At 43.1% G+C, this 22,789-nt stretch overlaps 1 pseudogene; it reads right to left on the bottom strand.

Annotated features, from left to right (window-relative positions):
- Positions 1-6,168: 6,168 nt before the first annotated feature.
- LOC145413234 (G-protein coupled receptor moody-like) overlaps positions 6,169-22,789 on the bottom strand; it is a 50,832-nt pseudogene continuing 34,211 nt past the window's right edge.

The raw sequence follows: 22,789 nt of genomic DNA, 5'->3' as shown, positions 1-22,789 counted from the left end.
GTGGTATAGTGGTATGGTGGTAGTGGTATGGTAATTATGGTGGTGGTAGTATGGTGGTGTTTCTGGTGGTGGTGGTAGTATGGTGGTATGGTAGTGGTGGTATGGTAGTGGTGGTATAGTGGTGGTGGTATGGTAGTGGTGGTATAGTGGTAGTGGTATAGTGGTGGTGGTATGGTAGTAGTGGTGGTGGTAGTATGGTGGTAGTGAGGTATAGGTAGTAGTAGTGAGTAGTGTATGGTAGTGATTAATTATGGTATAGTGGTAGTGGTAGTGGTAGTATTAGTGGTAATTGGTAGTGGTGGTGGTAGTAGTATAGTGGTATAGTAGTATTGGTAGTAGTAGTAGTGGTATGGTGGTAGTGGTGGTAGTGGTAGTAGTGGTGGTGGTGGTAGTGGTAGTGGTAGTGGTGGTGGTGGTAGGTGGTAATTGGTGGTGGTAGTGGTAATTGGTATGGTGGTGGTGGTGGTATGGTGGTGGTGGTGGTATGGTAGTGGTGGTATGGTGGTAGCAGCGGTGGTAGTGGTAATGGTGGTAGTGGTGGTATGGTGGTGGTGGTGGTAGTGATGGTGGTGGTATGGTAGTGGTGGTATGGTGGTGGTGGTGGTATGGTAGTGGCTGTTGTGGTGGTGGTATGATAGTGGTGGTGGTGGTATGGTAGTGGTGGTGGTATGGTAGTGGTGGTTGTATGGTAGTGGTGGTGGTATGGTAGTGGTGGTTGTATGGTAGTGGTGGTGGTATGGTAGTGGTGGTATGGTGGTGGTGGTGGTATGGTAGTGGTGGTGGTATGGTGGTAGTGGTGGTATAGTGGTAGCAGTGGTAGTGGTATAGTGGTGGTAGTGGTATGGTAGTGGTGGTGTGGTGGTGGTGGTGGTAGTGGTAGTGAGTGGTAGTAGTATGGTGGTGGTGGTAGTGGTGGTATGGTAGTGGTAGTGAGTATGGTGGTGGTGGTGGTATGGTAGTGGTAGTGGTAGTGGTGGTGGTAGTGGTAGTGGTATGGTAGCGGTAGTGGTATGGTGGTATGGTGGTACGGTGGTATGGTGGTGGTGGTGGTATGGTAGTGGTGGTAGGTGGTAGTGGTGGTGGTGGTATAGTGGTATGGTGGTAGTATGGTATGGTGGTAGTGGTAGGTATGGTAGTGGTGGTGGTAGTGGTATGGTGGTGGTGGTATAGTGGTGGTAGTGGTATGGTGGTAGTGGTGGTGGTATGGTAGTGGTGGTAATTATGGTAGTAGTGGTAGTGGTATGGTGGTGGTAGTAGTAGTGGTGGTGGTATGGTAGTAGTGGTGGTGGTAGTGGCGGTAGTGATGGTATTGGTGGTTGTAGGTGTAGTGGTAGTGGTATTGGTATGGTAGTGGTAGTGGTAGTGGTGGTGGTAGGTGGTATAGTGGTGGTAGTGGTAGTGGTAGTGGTAGTAGTGTAGGTGGTGTAGTGGTAGTGGTATGGTATGGTAGTGGTATGGTATGGTAGTGGTAGTGGTGGTAGGTGGTGGTATGGTGGTGGTAGTATGGTGGTAGGTGGTGTAGTGGTAGTATGGTGGTAGTGGTATGGTGGTGGTGGTATGGTGGTAGTGGTATGGTAGTAGTGGGTATAGGTGGTAGGTAGTAGTAGTGGTAGTGGTGGTGGTGGTATGGTGGTAGTAGGTGTAGGTAGTGGTAGTGAGTATGGTGGTGGTGGTATGGTGGTATGGTGGTAGTGGTAGTAGTATTGGTATAGTGGTATGGTGGTATTGGTAGTGGTAGTAGTGGTATAGTGGTAGTAGTATGGTATGGTGGTGGTATGGTAGTAGTAGTGGTATGGTAGTAGTGGTATGGTATGGTGGTGGTATGGTAGTGGTAATTGGTAGTGGTAGTGGTAGTGGTAGTATGGTGGTGGTAGTGGTAGTAGTGGTATGGTGGTAGTGGTATGGTAGTAGTAGTAGTATGGTAGGTGGTGGTGGTAGTGGTATGGTGGTGGCGGTAGGTGGTAGGTGGTATGGTAGTGGTGGTGGTATGTGGTGGTGGTGGTGGTAGTGGTAGTGGTGGTATGGTAGTGGTAGTGGTGGTATGGTAGTGGTGGTGGTAGTATGGTGGTAGCAGGTGGTGGTGGTGGTGGTAGTGGTGGTGGTGGTAGTAGTAGTAGTGGTATAGTAGTAGGTGGTGGTAGTAGTGAGTGAGTATAGTGGTAGCGGTGGTATGGTAGTGGTGGTATGGTGGTATTAATTATGGTAGTGGTATTGGTATAGTGGTGGTAATTGGTATGGTAGTAGTAGTGGTAATGGTATGGTAGTAGTAGGTTAGTAGTGGTATGGTGGTAGTGGTAGGTATGGTAGTGGTAGTGGTATGGTAGTGGTAGTGGTATTAGTGGTAGTAGTGGTATGGTAGTGGTAGTGGTATGGTAGTAGTGGTAGTGGTATGGTGGTGGTGGTATAGGTGGTGGTAGTTGGTATGGTGGTAGCAGTAGTAGTAGTATGGTAGTGGTAGTGGTATAGTAGTAGTAGTAGTATAGTAGTAGTAGGTAGTAGTAGTAGTAGTAGTTGGTAGTAGTAGTAGTAGTATAGTAGTAGTAGTAGTAGTAGTATAGTAGTAGTAGTAGTATAGTAGTAGTAGTAGTATAGTAGTAGTAGCAGTAGTAGTAGTAGTAGTAGTAGTATAGTAGTAGTAGTAGTATAGTAGTAGTAGTAGTAGTAGTAGTAGTAGTAGTAGTAGTAGTATAGTAGTAGTAGTAGTATAGTAGTAGTAGTAGTATAGTAGTAGTAGTAGTAGTAGTAGGGGTATAATACACACACACCAGGTAAAGGTGTTTATTATATCAATGGTCTGAATATACGTCAAATACTGAGTAAAAATACAAATGTCGGATAAATACTAACACTGCCATTGTTACGGTCGTATTCTATGTGGCTTTAGGGGTTGCTTAACACCTCTTCCTTAGCGATTCATTTTGCACATTTCGCCTCAACATCTACTTTCAGGTTATTAGTGAAAAGTTGGCTCCTGGCCTTTGGTTCCTTCTTCCTTGCATTAAAAAAAAAAATGAGGAAGTAAATGTGTCATATGCTGAATAAATCGCAAAGGAAATGGTGTTAGGAAGACTCTAATTGCCACCTTCAACACTACATTCCATCCCTTCACCCGATGACGTCTTTACAACTCTACATAACCTCTGTCTAACCTCTAGGTACTGGAGAGGGACGCCTTCACGTGGTGGCACTGATATCACCCAGCGGCTCAACTGTCTGGTTACTCAAACATCCCTCAACCGCCTCCCTATCCCCCGATGAGAGGAGGGTCATTTTGGATATCACTGTACCCTACCTGTGTAATACTTTTTGGGGGCGACTGTACCCTATAGATATCTTGCAGTAACTTTACACTCAAACTTCCAGACATAGCTATCTATCTATCTACAGCCCGAAGCCCTAATCCCGCAAAGGGTGGCCGCAGACAAAACGCCTCAAAGTCTCTCTGTCACCCACCTTTTGACTGCCCTCCCCCCAACTCACTCCCCTCTCCCTCATATACCTCTCAACTACATCCCTCCACCTCATCCTCGGTCTCCCCCTCCCTCTCCCTCCCTATACCAGCGTAATGGAAATCCTGAATGGCCCAGCACCCAAAAGGCAACTCCTGTATTTACACATCATCATCATCATCATCATCATCCGGACCTCCCTTCCCATCCTTGGCCGTGGTGAGGAGTAGCAATGTCCAGACAGCCCAAATGTGCCCAGTCTAATGGGCCACGCTTCCATTCACTCACCATTCAAGACCCCGGAATCATGGCTCTATCGGCTACGCCATAGACATTCACCACGTTCTGTAGCTTCACATAAACGTATCCGATAGAGTCAATATTCAGACATACGTATCAGTTTTAACATGTACTGTATATGTAAAGAAAATCAGGACATTATCAGCCATGTTCTTTGGCTTGAAAATGTGCTCACCTGTGACTGAGATCTCTATTTCAGTATCCCAAAATTTTACTCCATGACATCTGCCCGCCACAAAAAGAAAAGGTGGATAATTCGTTTATTGAAAATGTTTAGGGTAAACAACGACTTTTGCCAAGAAAATTTTACACAACGAGAAATACAAGTAAGTTAATCAATAGGTGCTGTTATAGGAGGAATGTCACATGTAAATTCTGTAAACTGGAACAATGTATATATAAAGATTCATGTATACCGAATGTCCCCAAAGTTCTGCCTAGATTAGAGACACACACAGCATGTAAGTTGCTTGACAAACTAAGATGCAGCTGATTACACTGGATATACTAACTCCTGCCATTTCAGTAGTTACCAGCCGCGATAGTGCAGCTGGTATTGTTTTCAGTTTGTCTGTCTGTCTGTCTTTTACTACGATAACTTCGCAACCGCTCTAGATATCATCAAGAAATTTTACAGGTGTGTAGTGGAGATGAAAATCTCAGACAAGTTCGAAATTGGTGAAGTAGGTCAAGGACAAGGTCATATTCCGAGCCACGCTAGATGTGTATCGGCTCGCGGTTGGTGTGATTCCCCCTTTGGAAGGGCCTCTAGTTACCCTTTCATATAGAAAAAAAATGCACCTTAATATGTTAATCCAGGTACATGCGATAAATGTTAATAAATCCAGCAGGACTATATCACCCTTTATATATACATGTGTATGTGTGTGTGTGTGTGTGTGTGTGTGTGTGTGTGTGTGTGTGTGTGTGAATTTCATAGCCTTTACATACAGTCTTTACAAACCACAAGAGGAGAAAAAACCTGTTAAAAATCTGATAAGACACATCAATGTAGCAACACCCATGAATGTTGTGGATAAATGTTGGCTCCAAGAATCTGTGCCACAAATACTCTTCCCTCGTGTTTCCAGGGTGAGCAAGAGGGGCCTAAATTCATTCTCTGTCCTGTGCATCGTGTCTGCATCATACCCTTAGTTTAGCCAGATACGTAAATCACCCTCATATGTTTCACTGTAGCTGCATGTCTCCCTCTGTTGATGCGCAGGCTTACTCACTGGCCATCTGCTTTGTTGTAATGTAAAATCACTGTTTGTCCTTTTAAACTGTTTCCACCTTGTTTTCCATACGGTTATATCACTGTTGCCACGTTTCACTACATAGTTAAAATCACTCCTCGTCTCTATGCTTCTAGATCACTGTTTCCATCTGCTTCGCCACTGCAAATAGTTACATAACATTTCTCCCCATTATTCTGTGTCATAAATTATTTGTCCTCGTGGCTGCACCCGCCTCCTTCCTACCAAGAGACAGAACACGAGTCATAATCACGCCAATGTTACAGATATCACTGGGGGAATTTTCTACCCCAGGAACAAATTTAAGCCCTTAGGTAAGCCACAACAAATCGTGCGACAAAGCTGGTAGGTCGGATTCAGCCTTAAATCTATAATAATTTTACAAGTAATGTTAAAAAAAAATACTAAGTATTCCCACTCCTGAGGCAGACAGACAGGTCAACTTGTCAGCACTTGAATGTTTATGTAAGTGTGTTTTTTCCAGGAGGCGTAATTATTTTCCTCGACTTACGAAGCTTTTGGGCACCTCCTTAACATTTGTCTTACGTATTACACCCTGGTATTCTCCTATGGATTGTTTTGAGATTCTAAAAGCGAAAAAGTTCTTAAATCACAGAATAAAAATTTGCACCATACACAGAAATAACCTGGTAAGGAAGAGCTGCTAAAGACCATCCTAATCCATTAAATCATGCTCGTATTTAAAGAGGCATCTGCAGTTTTGTAGACACCCTTTCTTTGTGATTTATTTTCACAATACATCTTTGCATTCTCTTGTATGAAAAGTACTTCATTTTAATATTGACTAAGTTTGTATTAGTGACACATGGGAGGACATTAACTTGTACTGCTAAGAGTAAATTGCCAAGGAAGAAGTGTTATGAAATTTCCAAAGCCACATAGAATACTGCCCAGTGACCCCAGGCGAGACCCGGCAAGACTAGTGCGACCCAGTGCCAACCACGCCTGCCTCATCCACTGGCCACACATACAGGAGGGAAGAACGTGCCTGACGAAGAAAGTAACTGTGGCTGGGCTGGGTGTGACTCAGGAAGGCGTAAGGAGCAGACAATGAAGGCAGGTGTGGGATGCAGGGCTGGTGCAGATGTGGTGGTGGGGCTGGTGAGCACTGGGCTGGGGTAGGACATGGCCTTGACACACCTTCAGGAAATCTTAGTCAAGGAACGATTGACAGCATCAGCGCCAACACTGCAGGCAAAGAGGTTGAGGTAGGCCTGGCGGTACTCCGAGGACATGACCACATAGATAATGGGGTTGATGCAGGTGGTTAGGTAGACCAGCAGCAAACCCAAGATGTTCAACACAGGGTCGTCATCCTTGCTGAATGTCTTCACCAGCGTGATGGGCAGGTAACACACCACAAAAGACAAGAAGATCACCAGAATCATCTTCAGGAGCCGCTGGTCCTTTGGACTTAGTGCCGTCTGCCGTGTCAGGAGCGATCCCCTCTGAGCCCTGCGGAATGTCCCACGCAACTTTGAAAATGCCCCCTTTGCTGATTCATTTGACGGCCGCCGCCACGTCTCACCTGTTGCATCAGAGGCAGTTGAGTCTGGGGTATTTGTTGGACATATTCTGATGGGGGAGGACACCACCCCTTCCTCCCCTGAGGGATGGCCGGACAGCCCATTGACCTCAGGCCTAAGCACCGTGGCACTCACCCCTGGGGAAGGTGACTGGCCTCTGCCATCACTGTGACCACTGGCCGGGTGGGTGGGAGAGGCACCACCCTCCAGGACTTCCACACTGACGGAGCTAGCGTTGGAGCTGAGCTTTACCTGTGTCTCCACCTGCACAGTCCCACTCAGTGTATGCACCCCTGCCTTACCACCCTCATGTGGGTCTGCCCTGTCCCTCTCTTCTCCCACACCCAACTTTCCACCTTCTTCCTGCTTAGTGCTACCTTTCTGTTTGTTTTGTTTGCTATTCACTCTGATGATGCTTTGATCACTGTTGTGGCTTCGTTTGTCTGCACGGTGCACGATGCAGAAAATCCTTGCATAACAGACACAGATGGCCACACACGGAAGCATGAATGCAAACACGAAGAGGAATGACTTAGGTGAGTATCCATCACTGTCTGGTACAATGGTGCACGAGCCAATGGTGGGGTCCAAGCCAAAGGTCCCCCACACTTTCAGGGCTGTGGGCACCAGGGCCCCAAAGGCACCTACCCACGTGGACACAACCATCACTGCCAGCAGCGTCTGCGTGTACAGCCTGAGGAAAAATAGGGGTGGTGAGTGGCGGTGACAGTGGCGGTAATGATTGACAGTTACAGTGCTGCTAACAGTAGTTGTGACTACAGGTTCATCTGAACACGAATGGAGTGGATTGCAGGAGGAATGTGCCCTTCTCTTGTAGTCTTTTGGGAATGGGAACATTTGTGTAACCAGGGAGCAGGGCTGTCTTGTAATATCGGTGCCATCGCATGAAGGCTTCCCTTACCAGCACCAGATACAGATATAAAAGCCGTGCAACAGTATCAGTGACACTGCTTATGAACATGGTCTGAAGTGTTAGGGTAAAGGGAGGCCTGAGTCCTGAGGGTAATGAACTAGTTCTTAACACTCTGGGCTAGACAAGCTCCCACTAGCGACTAAAAGCATCTGGCCTTAGCAAAAGTGAAATAGGAGAGTCACCCCTAAAGACTAAGGTGGAAGACCCGTTTTCTAAGGGACTGGAGATACATATATATTTTTTCCTAAGCGCATCATCCTTAATAATCTAGTGACGCACGTTACACTTCATAATTCTCTAGTATCAGAGAAATTACCAATATGCCGGGAATCGAACTCGGGACTCTCAGGTGAGAGCCAGGCAGCATACCACTACACCACGACCAGGTAAAAGTTAACTCACGTTGTCACAATCTTGTAACCAACGTCCCTCCGCCCCCCACTGTGGGCATCAAGAGGATGAGTTAACCCCCTGGCACTCGGGCAAGTAGATGCTTTTAATCTATCCCAAACACTTACGGCAAGTCAGAATGAAGAGAGAACCTGTATTTTTTACACAGGAAAAATCATCAGAGAAATTACCAATAGGCCCACAGTGGGGGGCGGAGGGACGTTGGTTACAAGATTGTGACAACGTGAGGTAACTTTTACCTGGTCGTGGTGTAGTGGTATGCTGCCTGGCTCTCACCTGAGAGTCCCGGGTTCGATTCCCTGCATATTGGTAATTTCTCTAATGATTTTTCCTGTGTAAAAAATACAGGTTCTCTCTTCATTCTCTAGTATGTTACTGATACAAACCAGGTTGATACTGAAACGAGAAAATTACCATACCAGAGAAAGGTAAGGTATAATATGCAAAATAAATCGCCAAGGCCAAGGATGAGACGAAGGGATGGAGTAGAGAGGTATATAAGAGAAGAGGGTGTGAGCTGGGACCAGGGCAATGAAATGGAGGGGAACAGGGTGACATGGAGGCGATTTGTTTGTGGCCACCCCTTAAGGGATTAGGGCGTCCGGCAATAGATATATAGATAGAAAGGTAAGGTGTAATATGCAAAATAAATCGCTAAGGAAAAGGTGTTACGAAGCCTCCTATATGCCAGCTAGAATACGACCCAAAAGCTAAACAAAGGCAGGAGTAAAAACATCGTAAGACAAAAATAATCAGCATAATATACGTCACCATATTACGTCACCTGTCAGACCAACACACACACACACACACACACACACGAACTCTCTCTCTCTCTCTCTCTCTCTTCCTGCTGAGCTTAGTCATTATAAACTGTTTCCTGCTGAGATTAGTCATTTTAAACTGTTTCCTGTTGAGATTAGTCATTATAAACTGTTTCCTGCTGAGATTAGTCATTATAAACTGTTTCCTGCTGAGATTAGTCATTATAAACTGTTTCCTGCTGAGATTCGTTATTATAAACTGTTTCCTGCTGAGATTCGTTATTATAAACTGTTTCCTGTTGAGATTAGTCATTATAAACTGTTTCCTGCTGAGATTAGTCATTATAAACTGTTTCCTGTTGAGATTAGTCATTATAAACTGTTTCCTGCTGAGATTAGTCATTATAAACTGTTTCCTGCTGAGATTAGTCATTATAAACTGTTTCCTGCTGAGATTAGTCATTATAAACTGTTTCCTGCTGAGATTAGTCATTATAAACTGTTTCCTGCTGAGATTAGTCATTATAAACTGTTTCCTGCTGAGATTAGTCATTATAAACTGTTTCCTGCTGAGATTAGTCATTATAAACTGTTTCCTGCTGAGATTAGTCATTATAAACTGTTTCCTGCTGAGATTAGTCATTATAAACTGTTTCCTGCTGAGATTCGTTATTATAAACTGTTTCCTATTGAGATTAGTCATTATAAACTGTTTCCTGCTGAGATTCGTTATTATAAACTGTTTCCTGTTGAGATTAGTCATTATAAACTGTTTCCTGCTGAGATTAGTCATTATAAACTGTTTCCTGTTGAGATTAGTCATTATAAACTGTTTCCTGCTGAGATTAGTCATTATAAACTGTTTCCTGCTGAGATTAGTCATTATAAACTGTTTCCTGTTGAGATTAGTCATTATAAACTGTTTCCTGTTGAGATTAGTCATTATAAACTGTTTCCTGTTGAGATTAGTCATTATAAACTGTTTCCTGCTGAGCTTAGTCATTATAAACTGTTTCCTGCTGAGCTTAGTCATTATAAACTGTTTCCTGCTGAGATTAGTCATTATAAACTGTTTCCTGCTGAGATTAGTCATTATAAACTGTTTCCTGCTGAGATTAGTCATTATAAACTGTTTCCTGCTGAGATTAGTCATTATAAACTGTTTCCTGCTGAGATTAGTCATTATAAACTGTTTCCTGCTGAGATTAGTCATTCTAAACAGGTGAGGGTGTCAGTGATGGAAGTGGTCTTTGTTATACTGTTCTAGCCTAATTGGAGAGGGTCGCCTTCACATGGTGGCACTGGTGTAGCAGGGGGGGAGTCGTCTGCCTAGTTATTCACACGTCCCTCAACTCTCTCCCTATCCCCCGAAAGGACGATGGTGTACAGCAGGGGATGGGTGAGTTTAAGCTACACTCCACCGCTTCACTTATATATAACAACAACAACAACAACAACTTGTGCTCGTATTCTTGTCTGTTAAAGAAGCTCCCTAACACCTCTTCCTCGGTGATTTATTACTGAATATGACTGGTTAATATCCTATTGTGCTTTATTTATGATGAGTATGGCGATATTGGAAGGACTTACGTAACACAGAAGAGGACAGTGAGGTGTAATGAACAAAATAAATCGCTTAGGGAAACTCACTCTAGTGCCTTAATACTGCACCTAACTCACTCTAGTGCCTTAATACTGCACCTAACTCACTCTAGTGCCTTAATACTGCACCTAACTCACTCTAGTGCCTTAATACTGCACCTAACTCACTCTAGTGCCTTAATACTGCACCTAACTCACTCTAGTGCCTTAATACTGCACCTAACTCACTCTAGTGCCTTAATACTGCACCTAACTCACTCTGGTGCCTTAATACTGCACCTAACTCACTCTGGTGCCTTAATACTGCACCTAACTCACTCTGGTGCCTTAATACTGCACCTAACTCACTCTAGTGCCTTAATACTGCACCTAACTCACTCTGGTGCCTTAATACTGCACCTAACTCACTCTGGTGCCTTAATACTGCACCTAACTCACTCTAGTGCCTTAATACTGCACCTAACTCACTCTAGTGCCTTAATACTGCACCTAACTCACTCTGGTGCCTTAATACTGCACCTAACTCACTGCCTTAATACTGCACCTAACTCACTCTAGTGCCTTAATACTGCACCTAACTCACTCTGGTGCCTTAATACTGCACCTAACTCACTCTAGTGCCTTAATACTGCACCTAACTCACTGCCTTAATACTGCACCTAACTCACTCTGGTGCCTTAATACTGCACCTAACTCACTCTAGTGCCTTAATACTGCACCTAACTCACTCTGGTGCCTTAATACTGCACCTAACTCACTCTAGTGCCTTAATACTGCACCAAACTCACTCTAGTGCCTTAATACTGCACCTAACTCACTCTAGTGCCTTAATACTGCACCTAACTCACTCTAGTGCCTTAATACTGCACCTAACTCACTCTAGTGCCTTAATACTGCACCTAACTCACTCGTGCCTTAATACTGCACCTAACTCACTCTAGTGCCTTAATACTGCACCTAACTCACTCTAGTGCCTTAATACTGCACCTAACTCACTCTAGTGCCTTAATACTGCACCTAACTCACTCTAGTGCCTTAATACTGCACCTAACTCACTCTGGTGCCTTAATACTGCACCTAACTCACTCTGGTGCCTTAATACTGCACCTAACTCACTCTGGTGCCTTAATACTGCACCTAACTCACTCTAGTGCCTTAATACTGCACCTAACTCACTCTGGTGCCTTAATACTGCACCTAACTCACTCTGGTGCCTTAATACTGCACCTAACTCACTCTAGTGCCTTAATACTGCACCTAACTCACTCTAGTGCCTTAATACTGCACCTAACTCACTCTGGTGCCTTAATACTGCACCTAACTCACTGCCTTAATACTGCACCTAACTCACTCTAGTGCCTTAATACTGCACCTAACTCACTCTGGTGCCTTAATACTGCACCTAACTCACTCTAGTGCCTTAATACTGCACCTAACTCACTGCCTTAATACTGCACCTAACTCACTCTGGTGCCTTAATACTGCACCTAACTCACTCTAGTGCCTTAATACTGCACCTAACTCACTCTGGTGCCTTAATACTGCACCTAACTCACTCTAGTGCCTTAATACTGCACAAAACTCACTCTAGTGCCTTAATACTGCACCTAACTCACTCTAGTGCCTTAATACTGCACCTAACTCACTCTAGTGCCTTAATACTGCACCTAACTCACTCTAGTGCCTTAATACTGCACCTAACTCACTCTAGTGCCTTAATACTGCACCTAACTCACTCTAGTGCCTTAATACTGCACCTAACTCACTCTAGTGCCTTAATACTGCACCTAACTCACTGCCTTAATACTGCACCTAACTCACTGCCTTAATACTGCACCTAACTCACTCTAGTGCCTTAATACTGCACCTAACTCACTCTGGTGCCTTAATACTGCACCTAACTCACTCTAGTGCCTTAATACTGCACCTAACTCACTCTAGTGCCTTAATACTGCACCTAACTCACTCTAGTGCCTTAATACTGCACCTAACTCACTCTGGTGCCTTAATACTGCACCTAACTCACTGCCTTAATACTGCACCTAACTCACTCTAGTGCCTTAATACTGCACCTAACTCACTCTAGTGCCTTAATACTGCACCTAACTCACTCTAGTGCCTTAATACTGCACCTAACTCACTCTAGTGCCTTAATACTGCACCTAACTCACTCTGGTGCCTTAATACTGCACCTAACTCACTGCCTTAATACTGCACCTAACTCACTCTAGTGCCTTAATACTGCACCTAACTCACTCTAGTGCCTTAATACTGCACCTAACTCACTCTAGTGCCTTAATACTGCACCTAACTCACTCTAGTGCCTTAATACTGCACCTAACTCACTCTATTCCTTAAGTGAATAAAGAAAAAAGTTAATGGTAGTAGGGATAATAAAATAAAACGTCCTCGGGCTGCTGGAGTTAAGGAAAAGCTTTGAACCTAATGTTTTCTGTTGATGTTGTTGTTGTTGTGGCTACGGGTTCATCTGGGCGTACACTCGGTGGGCTGCAGGTCTTAGTTTCCCTTTTCCCACACCCCACCACCCACTTTTCAGATGATAGGAGGGAAACTGAGGGGCGTTTGTATAACTGGGTAGTCCCTCCGTTCGTTCGTATCGGTGCCACCACGTGAAGGCGTCCTCTCCAGCACCAGGTCCTCTGCAACAGGGTAGGTTGTGACTAATGTAACTAATCTACGAGACAAAAGGAAGGGGAAATCAATAAATCTAATGTCTGCCCTTACTAACCTGTGATAGAGGCTTGGGTGTGCGATCATGACGTATCTGTTGATGGTGATGGCCAGGACGGTAAAGACGGACACGGCCACCAGTCCGTAGCGAAGGAAGGGGAACAGCATGCACAGGAAGCCCGTGTGTACCCAGGCGCGGTGCACGAACAGCGAGGCGGCCAGGGGCAGGTTGAACACTCCCAGCATCAGGTCTGACAGGGTTAAGTTGACGATGAAAAACAGCTGTGGCGTTGTGCACCTGGAGAGACGGAGAGACAAAGCTAAGAGATGGAGGGAGAGACAGATGGAGCGAGAGAGTGAGAGACAATTAAAGCTAACAGATGGAGTGAGAGAGTGAGGGAGATAATGAGGAACCAGAGATGTTGATCAGCGCTGCCATTAGGTCTGGTGTGATGAAGGCGATGAAGACAGTGTGCTGTTGATCTGAAAAAAGAAAGAATTAGAGAGAGGGAGATAGCTCTAACAGGGTCAAGCAGAGCATTAAGACAGCGGCCACTCTCTCCCAAAGGACGGTGTGTTACGTGAAGGAAAACATCTCATTCATTTATTTATCACCTTCACCATACAGAAATTGTAAAAAAATATTAATAATAAATAAATAAAAATAACAAGGATGGGGCTTCTCATTACCTTTACATTCCCCCTCACCCTCTACCCTACCCCCTCACCCTATCCCCTCACCTTCACCCTACCCCCTCACCCTCACCCTCATCCCCACCCTACCCCCTCACCCTCACCCTCACCCCCACCCTACCCCCTCACCCACACCCCCACCCTACCCCCTCACCCTCACCCTCACCCTCACCCCACCCCCTCACCCTCACCCTCACCCCCACCCTACCCCCTCACCCTCACCCTCACCCCCACCCTACCCCCTCACCCTCACCCTCACCCTCACCCTACCCCCTCCAACATCAAGGCCTTAAAAATATCTAAATACAAGTCCATCTTTCAGCACAGAATTTACACAGAATTTACACCCAGAATTTACACCCGGAATTTACATAGAATTTACACCCAGAATTTACACCCGGAATTTACATAGAATTTACACCCAGAATTTACACCCAGAATTTACACCCAGAATTTACACCCAGAATTTACACCCAGAATTTACAAAGAATTTACACAGCTTACACAGAATTTACACAGAATTTACACCAGGAATTTACACCTAGAATTTAAGCCTCAAGATGGAGAAGATTGGCAGAAGGGGAACGCATTCTGTGTGTGTGTGTGTGTGTGTGTGTGTGTGTGTGTGTGTGTTACATTTTCAAACTCAAAACACGATCCTCATCACGTCCTCGTCCTTCATCTCCTTCTCTTCTCCTGCCTCACTAGCCGCGGTTAATGAAGCTCCCTAACACCTCTTCCTATGCGATTTATTTTTGGATGTGGCTGGGTAATATCCTTTTGTACGTTATTTATGCAGTGTATGGCGATATTGGAAGGATTTACGTAACACAGTGGAGGACAGTAAGTTGTAATAAACAAAATAAATCGCTAAGGAAGTGGTGATAGGGAGCTTCCTTAACGGATGAGAATACGTGTCTTACTCCGCTCTCTCTTCCTCCTCCTTCTCCTCCTCCTCCTCCTTCTCCTCCTCCTCCTCCTTCTCCTCCTCCTCCTCCTCCTCCTCCTCCTTCTCTTCCTCTTTCTCCTCCTCCTTCTCCTCTTCCTTTTCCTCTTCTTCTTCCTCAGCGGATGTGAGTGTAATGAGAAGAGGAGCTTTGTGAAGGAAGGGAGGGAAGGAAGGGAGGGAGGGAAGGAGGGAGGGAGGGAGGAGAGGAGAGGGGGGGAGAGAAAACGGGAGGAAAGGGAGGGAGGGAGGGAGAGAAAAGTATAGGGAGAAGAGGAAGGTGGTAAAGGGAAGGAGGGATGGTGAGAGAGAGAGAGAGAGAGAGAGAGAGAGAGAGAGAGAGAGAGAGAGAAGGGAGGGGAGAAGGGAGGGATGGAGGAAGAGAAGATTGTGAAGGAAGGAAAGAAGTGGAATGAAAAAAGAGACGGAGGAAAGAAAGAAGAGGGAGGGAGGGAAGGACGGAAGAAGGGAGAGAGGAAGGGAGGGAAGTCGAGTGGGAGAGAGGGAGGGAGGGGTATGAGAGAGACAGTATGAGATGATGGGTAGGGAACTAGTTATGTCTTCAATAAATGGTTGAACTTCCTCCATCATTCTTCCTCCCTCCCATACCCTTCCATTGCCTCCCTATCCCTCTCCCCCTCTCCCTCTCCCTCTCCCACCCCCTCCTCTATTCTCTCCCCCTCCCATCATCCAACTCCCCATTTTTCATTTACCCTCTCGCTTTCTCTCCTCAATCCCTCACTCGTCATCTCTCTCTCTCTCTCTCTCACACACACACACACACACACACACACACACACACACACACACACAACTTCCAACCTGCACCTTTTTCTTCCATCATATTGAGCAAAAAGTGTCTCCCCCCAAAAAAAAATAAATAAATAAATAAATAAATTAAATATGGCCAATTATAAACATCATCCACTCACTTGATGTAGTGCTGCCTACTTCTGCCTTCATCTTTACCATTCTTATTCTCTGTCTGTCCTCCTCTCTTCCTATTTCTCACCATCATCCACTCACTTGATGTAGTGCTGCCTACTCCTTCCTTCGCCTTCATCATTCTTTTTCAGTGTCTGTCCTCCTTTCTTCCAATTTCTCACCATCATCCACTCACTTGATGTAGTGCTACCTACTTCCTTCGCCTTCATCATTCTTTTTCTGTGTCTGTCCTCCTCTTTTCCTGTTTCTCACCATCATCCACTCACTTGATGTAGTGCTACCTACTTCTTCCTTTGCCTTCATCATTTTTTTTTCTGTGTCTGTCCTCCTCTCTTCCTCTCACCATCATCCACTCACCTGATGTAGTGTTGCCTACTTCTTCCTTCACCTTTTATCATTCTTTTTCTGTGTCTGTCCTCCTCTCTTCCTATTTCTCACCATCATCACTCACTTGATGTAGTGCTGTCAACATCTTCCTTCACCTCTATAACTCTTATTATGTATCTGTCCTCTTCTCTTCCTATTTCCCACCGTCATCCACTCACTTGATGTAGTGCTGCCTACTTCTTCATTCACCTTCATCATTCTTTTTCTGTGTCTGTCCACCTCTCATCCCATTTCTCCCATCTTTCCTGTCACTTTTTATTACTCTTCTTTCCTTTACAGGTGGCTTTACATTGAGTGACAAGCCTAATGGTTTCCTGTAAGCCAGGAAACCATTTATAACGCTGGGTGGTAACCATATAACCAACCCACAAGTGTTCCCTACGTGTCAGCAAGTGAGTTGGTGGAGGGTTAGTGCCCCTCTCCGTAAAACAACTAACTCAAAGACAAACGGCCACCCCTTATGGGATTATGGCGTCTGGCGATAGATATATACATAGATACAGTATTTAGATAGACAGATAGATTGACTGATAGATATAGATGGATAGAATTATAAACCAGACGGCCAAGATTTACACAAAGACTGCCATTCTCTTGTGTCCAGTTATTAGATTTATTATTGATTTATTTTTGACTGAAGCGAGACCCAGAGAATAACAACAAGAGAGTGACCCAGACAGTGTGTGAGAAGGAGGGGTTTTGGCCTAAGTGATATAGTACCCCATCCCCCCTTCTCTCTCTCTCTCTCTCTCTCTCTCTCTCTCTTCCCTGGCGACAGTCAACTCTCACTCTAATTTTACCACTGTTTACGTGCAGATGAGAGAGAGAGAGAGAGAGAGAGAGAGAGAGAGAGAGAGAGAGAGAGAGAGAGAGAGAGAGAAAGAGAGAGCGAAGAGTTCGTGCTGTGTGTGTGTGTGTGTGTGTGTGTGTGTGTGTGTGTGAAGAGATGTACAGTTCAAAGAGAGAGAGAGAAAGAGAGAGAGAGAGAGAGTAATTTAGGAAGAAGGAGAAGCACAAAGTGATACATATTATTAACACTCTAAATAAATCAATAAATAAATAAATAATGTAGTTAATAAGAAAATAATTAAACTATATATAAGGAAGAATAAACGGTGAGTGTGCAATACCCGTGTCCACCAACTGGCCTCGTCGGGAAGCTCCCTAACACCTCTTCCCACGCGATTTATTTACCTTAGTGCACCTTGCCGTCCCCGTCCGGGTCACCTGAACCATTCCAGTATCACCTTAATCGGCATAAGTAGCGTACATTCGATACTAGCCTGCCATATGGAAGAATAAATCGGTAAGGGAGAGGTGTTAGGGAATTTACTTAACCACCAAGCATATGGCCCCTAACCTTCGACTGATTACCCTAAAAAAAGAATTATTATTGCATCCTTGCCTGAGCCCTAACCCTTCCACTAGCTTTGGCTCACGTAAGATCAATCAGTCTATCTATCTATCTATAGTCAGACGCCTTAATCCAGTAAGGGGTGGCCACAAACAAATCGCCTCCATATCGCCCTGTCCTCTTCCATTTCGTTGCCCTCCACCACAACTTACGTCCCATCTCTCATATACCTTTCCAATCCATCTCTCCATATCATCCTTGGTCTCCCTCTCCCTCTCACCCCTCCTCCACCTCACACACACACACACACTCTCCTAGTTAGTCTCTCACTATCCATTCCCCCAACTTACACCCCCTCTCTTATATACCTTTCTACTTCATCCCTCCATCTCATTCTCGGTCTCCCCCTCCCTCTCCTCCCTCCACCTCACTCACATATACCCTCCTAGATAGTTTCTCACTCCATCTCCCCAGCTCACATCCCCCTCTCTCATATATATACCTCTCTACCCCATCCCTCCATCTCACCCTCGGTCTCCCTCTCTCTCTCTCCCTCCCTCCACCTCGCTCACATACACACTCCTGGTTAGTCTCTCACTCTAAACTGGGCAAAGGCTGTTTAGGCTGACCCTCATGGTTAATGTTTGACCTTCTCCGCGACCTTGACCTCCGACCAACTGCCCTAACAACAGGCATCATATCTACACTTGGCTGACCCCTAACCCTTCCAAATGAAAGTGGAATAAAAACTGGAATAAAAACATAAACACTCATTTTGGGAGTGCGGGTGTAATAATAATAATAATAATAATAATAATAATAATAATAATAACACCTGTAACAACAACAACAACAATACTACTACTACTACTACTACTACTCCTAATAATAATAATAATAATAATAACAAGAAGAAGAAGAAGAAGAAGAAAAAGAAGAAGAATGATAGTAATAATAACAATTAATAATAATAATAATAATAATAATAATAATGCTAATAATAATAATAATAATAATAATAATAATAATAATAATAATAACAATAATAATGATAATAACAATAATAATAATGCTGCTGCTGCTGCTGCTGCTAATAATAATAATAATAATAATAATAATAATAATAATAAAAATTAATAATAATAATAATAATAATAATAATAATAATACTCCTGGCCAACCGTCAGTCACTAAGTCAATGACATCTGGTAAGCCCTGACATTCACAGACAAGAGGATGCTCCCTAACACCTCTTCCTTAGCGATTTAGTTTGCTTATTACACTTCGTCGTCGTCTTCTGCGTTACTGTAATAACTGTGACATCGCCATGTGGACAGGATGGAAAGTGAGAGACTGATGAGGAGAGTGTGTGTGAGAGAGGTGGAGGGGGGGAGAGGGGGAGGGGGAGGCCAAGGATGAGATGGAGGGATGGAGTGGAGAGGTATATGAGAGAGGGGGGTGTGAGCTGGGAGCAGGGCAGTGAAATGGTGGGGGACAGGGTGACATGGAGGCGGTTTGTTTGTGGCCACCCCTTACGGGATTAAGGCGTCTGGCAATAGATAGACAGACAGACAGATTATTAACCAGCCATATCCGAAAATAAATCGCTAAGGAAAATGTGTTAGTAAGCTTCCTAATTACACGAGAAATGACGCCCCTTCTCCACAAATACTCTCTCATTTTTTTGTTATTTATCGCACACGGTGGATCACTATGTATGTCTGTTATGAGTCCATATTATAATTACAAATCATAATAGATAGATAGATAAATAGATAGATAGACAGCTCCATGCGAGCCTGGGAAAGGGAAATGATCTTGCAAGTTAACTGAGGAAATGTTGACGACAGATAGGAAGTAGCAGAATCAGGGGATGATGTAGGTAGTGTGTCAGCGAGATAGCAGGCGAACAAAGCCTAGTGACATACACACATACTCACACACAGGTTTCTGGAACTTTCCAACCACAGTGTAACACACGTGACACGACCCCTGTTTCACCAGAATTTAGGAAGCAGAGGCAGAAGGTGACAAGCCATAGAACAGGCAGGTAGTAGGGAGAAGGGCTTAGCAACATGGAAGAGAGAGAGAGAGAGAGAGAGAGAGAGCGAGACAGGAGGTAGCTAGTGGGACTCAACTTATACTTCACTCGTGTGTGAGACTTTGTTAATATTTCCAAGACAAATAAAAATAGTCCCATACTATTCTTTACCTCTCCTGTCATTGCATGACAAATGGGAACGAAGATGTTCTACTTACAAAGCTACTCAAGTATAACAACCGCTCGTCCACAAGTTTAATATATATATAACTTCTCTACAAGTTTATATTAAGTCTATTTATGACATTTGGTAGCAGCGAACGTATACGAACCTCGTCTACGAATCAACAGTGAATTCCTACAAAATATCAAATTGAAAACAAAAAAATACCTCTCACAACCAACAACTCACAACCAGCTCCTGACAGTATTCTCTCCAACCAGCCCCCTCCGTCTCCCCGATCATCACGGTGATTTAGAGGTGAAGAGGTCACAGGACGCCTTGCAAGTAGTTTAACAATATATTGATACAAACAATCTTGCAATTTCTACGACGAACCAACGAACTACAACCATCTACAATCAACTACAAGTATCAACTCCTCGAGTCGTCTGTATAATCTTCTACACACACTTACAAGTAGCGGCAGTCTTCATCCCACAACGAGTAAATCACAAGAGAAAAGGACCGAGAATACATCGAGAAAGAAAAACAAAACAAACAAACGAAGAGTGAGACACAACTCACAACTCACAACCACCAGACCTCACCCTCCTCTCTTTGCTACCTCCACCCAACCTCCACTGCTGACGCAGGAGTGAAGAGGTCAAGACGACGAAGCAAATACCAAGTCCATATTCACAACTCATCTTACTCACTCATCTTCACTCAAGTTACTCATCGCTACTCATTCACTCACCACAGCTACCAGTGTGGGAAGTTGACGTCATCATGCGTGCTTGCTGAAAAGACGCCACGTCAGTCAACTCACCACCTGCACCATCACTAACACCATTCCCACCACGGTAAAAATTAGTGAGTTACATAGTTACTTCATTTACACAATACACAATGATAGACAATAAACTTCTGCACAAACATATAAAACCTGCTGTATAGTTACAACTTAAATACATATACCTACTTCAATTATCTTCATAATTCAATCATTAAATACTTGCACCAACAATAAATATTCTACACTGTATATATTCATTCATTTATTATAGCATTTATTTACTACCAACGAGTGTTACCATTTATACCTACATAAAATATGTGTTTCATACACACAACTATACGTTATTACATCTACAAAGTAATAAAGAAAATATACTATCACAGTTACTCAGTGAGCGATTAAAAGATCTGTACTAAACATTTATTAATTAAAGCTACCTTGTGGAAACAGATAAATTAACTTACGAGGAAAACCAGAAAAAAAAGAAAAAAAAATTGGCCAACACAAATGATGTTAGCAAGAATGAACATCTTCAACACAATCGCGAAGACAATGATTTCCAGACACTGCTGACACACATATTGCCCACGATAGGTACAAGTGAACAACAAGTCAGTGTATATAGTTAATACTGTATATAGTGTATATATATTTTTTATATAAAATAACAAAATATGGGACTATATAATATCATTTTCAGTAATATCTGTGCAAGATAAACTAAACTTTAAAAAAGGGTCCCAAGGGATTTAACCAGCAATTATGCAACCATGAACAACAAAGAAAAAGCGCAGACACGCGAAGAAAAACAAACTATAGAAAATCAATACATACAAAAAAAAGAAAGAAAGAAAGAAAAAGAAATAGAGTAAGATCACATAACAAACAAATGAAAATAAGTGTAAGTGTTACTACAAATGCCAAAATACCACATAAACTCCTTCTATAAGTGAAACAAAAAGCAAATTGTTGTCTCCACAAGCTAGTGGCATGGCACATCATATCACCGACCGCAGCATGACCGGATTCAATGTCAGGACTGCAATTATTACAATTATGTAACTACAAACGATATGTAACAATTATGTAACGACAAACGATTGCATTATGTTACACTTGCTACAATTATGTAACTACAAACAATATGTAACAATTATGTAACAGTTGCATTAACAAGATGTAACTTTTATGTAACTTTAACCACAATTATGTAACTACAAACAAAATGTAACAATTATGTAACAGTTGCATTAACAATATGTAACTTTTATGTAACTTTAACTACAATTATGTAACTACAAACAATATGTAACAATTATGTAACAGCTGCATTAACAAGATGTAACTTTTATGTAACTTTAACTACAGTTATAAGGCCAACACAATTATGTAACAGTTGCATTAACAAAATGTAACTACAATTATAAGGCCAACACAATTATGCATTACCACAATATTATGTAACGATTCATAAAATGTTACAATTATGTATTACCACAATATTACTACAATATTATGTAAAGTCATACAATTATACCACAATTCTGTATTACCAGAATCATCTTACAAGTTAGGTGAAATATCAGACGTTACTAAAGGGATAACTCAATATGTAATGTATAACCTAGGAGTATTACCATTGCATAATTATATGCGTATGTCTGTTATACATACACATCTTACAAAATGTCATACAACAACCATTGCATTTATTCAAATATGTATACAACTTGTTTAAAATGTAATATTACTAAATCATTGCAATTTACTATAAATATTATATGTACACAATATTATAATCAATATTATGTACTAATGGATTAGCATATGTCAATGATGATTGCTGTCAGAGGACCTCCAGCGGCGTGGCCGAGCAATGTTATGAGTCCATATTATAATTACAAATCATAATAGATAGATAGATAAATAGATAGATTGACAGCTCCATGCGAGCCTGGGAAAGGGAAATGATCTTGCAAGTTAACTGAGGAAATGTTGACGACAGATAGGAAGTAGCAGAATCAGGGGATGATGTAGGTAGTGTGTCAGCGAGATAGCAGGCGAACAAAGCCTAGTGACATACACACATACTCACACACAGGTTTCTGGAACTTTCCAACCACAGTGTAACACACGTGACACGACCCCTGTTTCACCAGAATTTAGGAAAGAGAGCTCAGAAGGAGGCTAGCGATTGAACCGACAGGTAGTGGAGAGAGTGAACAGATAAGAGGGGCTCAACTAGACTTACTTATTATATTGTCTCTGTAAGACATACCCTGCTCAACTTAGATTTCTCTGAAGATAATAAATGAAGATCAACTCCTTGTAATCATCTTTAATTCCTACTACAAGAAATCGAGAGTGAGAACTTAACCACAAAACTTCTCTACAAGTAACTACAAAGTCTTTTATGACATGTCCGCAGTGTTTGTATTATGAGATGGATCTTTTTATTCGGAAAAGGAAGAACCCAAGGCTTTGCAACTATAAAGCCTGTTGTTTTT

This window comes from Coenobita brevimanus, chromosome 95 (assembly GCF_032717465.1).
Source record: "Coenobita brevimanus isolate Jiangsu-jjx chromosome 95, ASM3271746v2, whole genome shotgun sequence".
NCBI classification, from domain to species: Eukaryota; Metazoa; Arthropoda; class Malacostraca; order Decapoda; family Coenobitidae; genus Coenobita; species Coenobita brevimanus.
Note: the sequence above shows the minus strand (reverse complement) of the source record. Positions and strands in the feature narration are given on the sequence as shown.